This window comes from Salmo salar, chromosome 21 (assembly GCF_965601325.2).
Source record: "Salmo salar chromosome 21, fSalSal1, whole genome shotgun sequence".
Lineage (NCBI taxonomy): Eukaryota > Metazoa > Chordata > Actinopteri > Salmoniformes > Salmonidae > Salmo > Salmo salar.
Window position 1 is genome coordinate 13867009 of NC_138311.1, and position 6000 is coordinate 13873008.

Here is a 6000-nt window from a genome sequence, read left to right on the forward strand (position 1 = left end):
ACATGGAAGACGCTCACCCAGAGGCGGCGCTCCTAGTAGCTGGGGACTTTAATGCAGGGAAACTTAAATCCATTTTACCAAATTTCTATCAGCATATTAAATGTGCAACCAGAGGAAAAAAACTCCGGACCACCTCCAATCCACACAGAGAGGTGCATACAAAGCTCTTCCTCGCCCTCCATTTGGCAAATCTGACCATAATTCTATCCTGATTACTGCTTACAAGCAAAAATTAAAGCAGGAAGCACCAGTGACTAGATCAATAAAAAAGTGGTCAGATGAAGCAGATGCTAAGCTATAGGACTGTTTCGCTAGCACAGACTGGAATATGTTCCAGGATTCCTCCGATGGCATTGAGGAATACACCACATCAGTCATTGGCTTCATCAATAAGTGCATCGATGACGTCGTCCCCACAGTGACTGTACTTACATACCCCAACAAGAAGTCATACATTACAGGCAACATCTGCACTGAGCTAAAGGCTAGAGCTCCCACTTTCAAGGAGCAGGACTCTAACCCGGAAGCTTATAAGAAATCCCACTATGCCCCCCGACAAACCATCAAACAGGCAAAGCATCAATACATGACTAAGATCGAATCATACTACACCGGCTCTGACGCTCGTCGGATGTGGCAGGGCTTGCAAAACAGACTACAAAGGGAAGCACAGCCGAGAGCTGCCCAGTGACACGAGCCTACCAGACGAGCTAAACTACTTCTATGCTCACTTCGAGGAAAATAACACTGAAACATGCATGAGAGCACCAGATGTTCTGGAAGAATGTGTGATCACGCTCTCCACAGCCAATGTGAGTAAGACCTTTGAACCGGTCAACATTCACAAGGCCGCAGGGCCAGATGGATTACCAGGACATGTACTGCGAGTATGCGCTGACCAACAGGAAAGTGTCTTCACTAACATTTTCAACCTCTCCCTGTCCAAGTCTGTAATACCAACATGTTTTAAGAAGATCACCATAGTGCCTGTACCCAAGAACACTAAGGTAACCTGCCTAATTCACTACCGACCTGTAGCACTCACGTCTGTAGCCATGAAGGGCTTTGAAAGGCTGGTGTCATGGCTCACATGAACACCATTATCCCAGAAACCCTAGACCCACTCCAAATTGCATACCACCCCAACAGATCCACAGATGATGCAATCTCTATTGCACTCCACACTGCCCTTTCACACCTGGAGAAAAGGAACACCTATGTGAGAATGCTATTCATTGACTAATGCTCAGCGTTCAACACCATAGTACCCTCAAAGCTTATCAATAAGCTAAGGACCCTAGGACTAAACACAACCATCTGCAACTGGATCCTGGACTTCCTGACGGGCCGTCCCCAGGTGGTAAGGGTAGGTAACAACACATCCGCCATACTGATCCTCAACATAAGGGCCCCTCAGTGGTGTGTGCTCAGTCCCCTCCTGTACTCCCTGTTCACCCATGACTGCACGGCCAGGCATGTCTCCAACACCATCATTAAGTTTGCCGATGACACAGCAGTGGTAGGCTTGATCACCGACAACGACGAGACAGCCCAAAGGGAGGAGGTCAGAGACCTGGCTGTGTGGTGCCATGACAAAAACCTCTCCCTCAACGTGATCATGACAAAGGAGATGATTGTGAACTACAGGAAAAAGAGGACAGAGCACGCCACCATTCTCATCGACAGGGCTGCAGTGGAGCAAGTTGAGAGCTTCAAGTTCCTTGATGTACACATCACCAACAAACTAACATGGTCCAAGCACACCAAGACAGTCGTGAAGAGGGCACGACAAAACCTATTCCCCCTCAGGAGACTGAAAAGATTTGGCATGGGTCCTCAGATCCTCAAAAGGTTCTACAGCTGCACCATCGAGAGCATCCTGACTGGTTGCATCACTGCCAGGTATGGCAACTGCTCGACCTCCAAGGCATTACAGAGGGTAGTGCGAATGGCCCAGTACATCAGTGGGGCCAAACTTCCAGCCATCCAGGACCTCTATACCAGGCGGTGTCAGAGGAAGGCCCAAAAAATTGTCAAAGACATCAGCCACGCTAGTCATAGACTGTTCTCTCTGCTACCGCACGGCAAGCGGCACCAGAGCACCAAGTCTAGGTCCAAGAGGCTTCTAAACAGATTCAACCACCAAGCCATAAGACTCCGGAACACCCATAAGACTGCTCCTCCCCCCCCCCCTCTTTTACACCGTTGCTACTCTCTGTTGTTATCATCTATGCATAGTCACTTTAATAACTCTACCTACATGTACATATTACCTCAACTAACCGGTGCCCCCGCACATTGACTTTGTACCGGTACCCCCCTGCATATAGTCTCGCTGTTGTTATTTTACTGCTGCTATTTAATTACTTGTTACTTTTATTTCTTATTCGTATTTTTTTAACTGCATTGTTGGTTAGGGGCTCATAAGTAAGTATTTCACTGTAAGGTCTGTTGTATTCAGGGGATGTGACTAATAATATTTGATTTGATTTGATTTGAAAAGGCACATTTTTATAGCCAATTTTGACTTTGTGACTGTGGTATCTATGCATGTGGTATCTAGTGAACTCAGTCTGGTCTCAATTTACCGTTGAGAGTTATAATAGTAGATTCTAAAACGGGTTGTTTGGATTCTGGATACTGATTGGTTGATATTCGGGCGTTGTGGGACAAAATGCCATGATGTGTTAAAGTCATCATTTCATTGTCCACAGCCCAGGCAGGAAGTTCATCCCTCAGGAAGAAATCGTCTACACATTACTTTTCCATGCTACTGTGTGGTTTGCAACATCGGGGGTTGTATAAACCTACGTGTCTACCTCTAATACCTGTGCAACAATGTATAATTTTACAAATGCGATCTATTTTCACCTCCTAATGAAAAGCTTGCCCAAAGTAAACTGTCTGCTACTCAGGCCCAGAAGCTAGGATATGCATATAATTAGTAGATTTGGATAGGAAACACTCCGAAGTTTCTAAAACTGTTAAAAATAATGTCTGTGAGTATAACAGAACTGAAACGGCAGGCGGAAACCTGAGGAAAATCCATCCAGGAAGTGCCATTACATTGAAATGGCTGTTTTTCTAATGAAAGCCTATCCACCATTTAAAGGGATGGGCCCAGATTCCGTTCCCTATGGTTTCCACTAGTTGTGAACAGTCTTTAGACAGTGTTTCAGGCTTTTATTCTGAAAAATGAGGGAGAATGACAACATTGAGTGAGTGGACCCTGGGATGTCCTCAGAGCTGGTTACTGCGTGCGACCGAGAGCACGCCTTTCTTGTTTTCCTTTTATATTGACAAAGCTTTTGTCCGGTTGAAATATTATCGATTATTTAGGCTAAAAACAACCTGAGGATTGATTATGTTTCTACCAACTTTACCGATACTATTTGGAATTTTCGTCTGCTTCTTGTGACCGCATTTGAGCCATTGGATTACTGAACAAAACGCACCAACAAAATTGAGGTTTTTGGATATTAAGAGGGACTTTATCGAACAAACGAACATTTATTGTGTACCATGGAGTCTTGTGAGTGCAACCATATGAAGATCATCAAAGGTAAGTGATTCATTTTATTGCTATTTCTGACTTTCGTGACTAATCTACTTGGCTGGTAACTGTACGTAATGTTTTGTGTGCTGAGCGCTGTCCTCAGATAATCGCATGGTTTGCTTTCACCGTAAAGCCTTTTTGAAATCTGACATGGCGGCTGGATTAACAAGAAGTTAAGCTTTATTTTGATGTATAACACATATATTTTCAAGAATGTTAAATATTTGAATTGAGTGTCTTTGAATTTCGCGCTCTGCAATTTCACTGGATGTTGGCCAGGTGGGACGCTACCGTCCCACACCCCCTAGAGAGTCATCACCAACTAGCTTTGTTAGCTTAGACTCGCCAACCATGACAGTTGTTGCCTATGTAGGCCTACTGGATATTTATTAAATCATTATTTATTGAAGTTATTGCCTCTCATCATCATTGAATCTCTGCTCACTAGCTACATGCCAATAATTTGTTTAGCATAACAACATCAAATTAATAGAACGATTGTGTCACAGAAGTTGTAGTGGAGAGAAGACCAAGGCGCAGCGGGAATGTGAATACTCATACTTTTAATAAACTCAAGTAAGGCATCCACAGGAAAAACAATAAACACGACAGCAACAGTTTTGCAGGCTAACAAACGCAGTGCAAAAACAACTACCCACAACCCCAAAGAAAAACACACACTACTATATAGGACTCCCAATCAAAGGCAACTCAACACACCTGCCTTCAATTGGGAGTCCAATCACCAACACAACACTTACCACACAAAAACCCTGCCACATCCTGACCAAAACTAATACAATTGCTCCCTCTGCTGGTCAGGACGTGACAGTACCCCCCCCCCCTCAAGGTGCAGACCCCGGAATGCACCTTAAAAAAGAAAACACAAAAAAAATACCCAATACCCCAACAAAACCCATAAACAATAACCCCTAAACAATAAGGGAGGGAAGGGAGGGTGGCTGCCGTCAACGACGGCACTGTGCTACACCTTCCCTCCCCAACCCACCTATCCTGGAGGTGGCTCAGGTGCGGGACGTGGACCTCGCTCCACCTTCGGGGTCGCCGATAGCTGCGCCTGGCAGACGGACCACTCTGGCTGGACCGGAGGACAGGCAGGCCACTCGGGCTGGGCCGGAGGACATGCGGGCCACTCGGACTGGGCCGGAGGACAGGCGGGCCACTCGGGCTGGGCCGGAGGACAGGCGGGCCACTCGGGCTGGGCCGGAGGACAGGCGGGCCACTCGGGCTGGGCCGGAGGACAGGCGGGGCACCCTGGCAGATCCGGGCAGGCGGGCCACTCTGGCAGATCCGGGCAGTCGGGCCACTCTGGCAGCTCCGGGCAGTCGGGCCACTCTGGCAGCTCTGGGCAGTCGGGCCACTCTGGCAGCTCCGGGCAGTCGGGCCACTCTGGCAGCTCCGGGCAGTCGGGCCACTCTGGCAGCTCCGGGCAGTCGGGCCACTCTGGCAGCTCCGGGCAGTCGGGCCACTCTGGCATCTCCGGGCAGACGGGCCACTCTGGCATCTGCGGGCAAATGGGCCACTCTGGCAGCTCCTGACTAGCGGGCAGCTATGGCGACTCCTGACTGGCGGGCGGCTCTGGTGACTCCTGACTGGCGGGCGGCTCTGGCGACTCCTGACTGGCGGGCAGCTCTGGCGACTCATGACTGGCGGGCTGCTCTGGCGACTCATGACTGGCGGGCAGCTCTGGCGACTCATGACTGGCGGGCAGCTCTGGCGACTTATGACTGGCGGGCAGCTCTGGCGACTCATGACTGGCGGGCAGCTCTGGCGACTCATGACTGGCGGGCAGCTCTGGCGACTCATGACTGGCGGGCAGCTCTGGCGACTCATGACTGGCGGGCAGCTCTGGCGACTCTTGACTGGCGAGGCTGGGCTGACGCACTATACGCCTGATGCGTGGGGCTGGTACTGAACGTGCCAGCCTGGAGACACGCACCTCCATGCTAGTGCGTATAGCGGGAAACACCGGACCGTAGAGGCGTACTGGCGGTCTTGAGCGCAGGGTTGGCATCACCCCTTCAGGCTCGATGCTTACTTCGCCCTGGCACATGCGGGGCGCTGGTACGGTGCCTACCGGCCTGAAAATCCCAGGCCTCACCACAGCCCCAAAGCACGGGACCTGTCCAGTCTGTTTCAGCCTAAACAGGGTACGGGGAGCTGGCCTGGGGCTCCCTTCTTGCCCCGTCAAACATCCCTTGTGCCCCCCCAAATTTTTTTTATTGGGGCTGCCTCTCGAGTTTACTAAACTCTTCCATAGCCCTGGAAATGCTCATCCTTATCTCCGCCCACGTCCATCCTTCTTCCTCGTTCTTCCTCGGTGGTGGGTAGTTCTGTCACAGAAGTTGTAGTGGAGAGAAGACCAAGGCGCAGCGGGAATGTGAATACTCATACTTTTAATAAACTCAAGTAAGGCATCCACA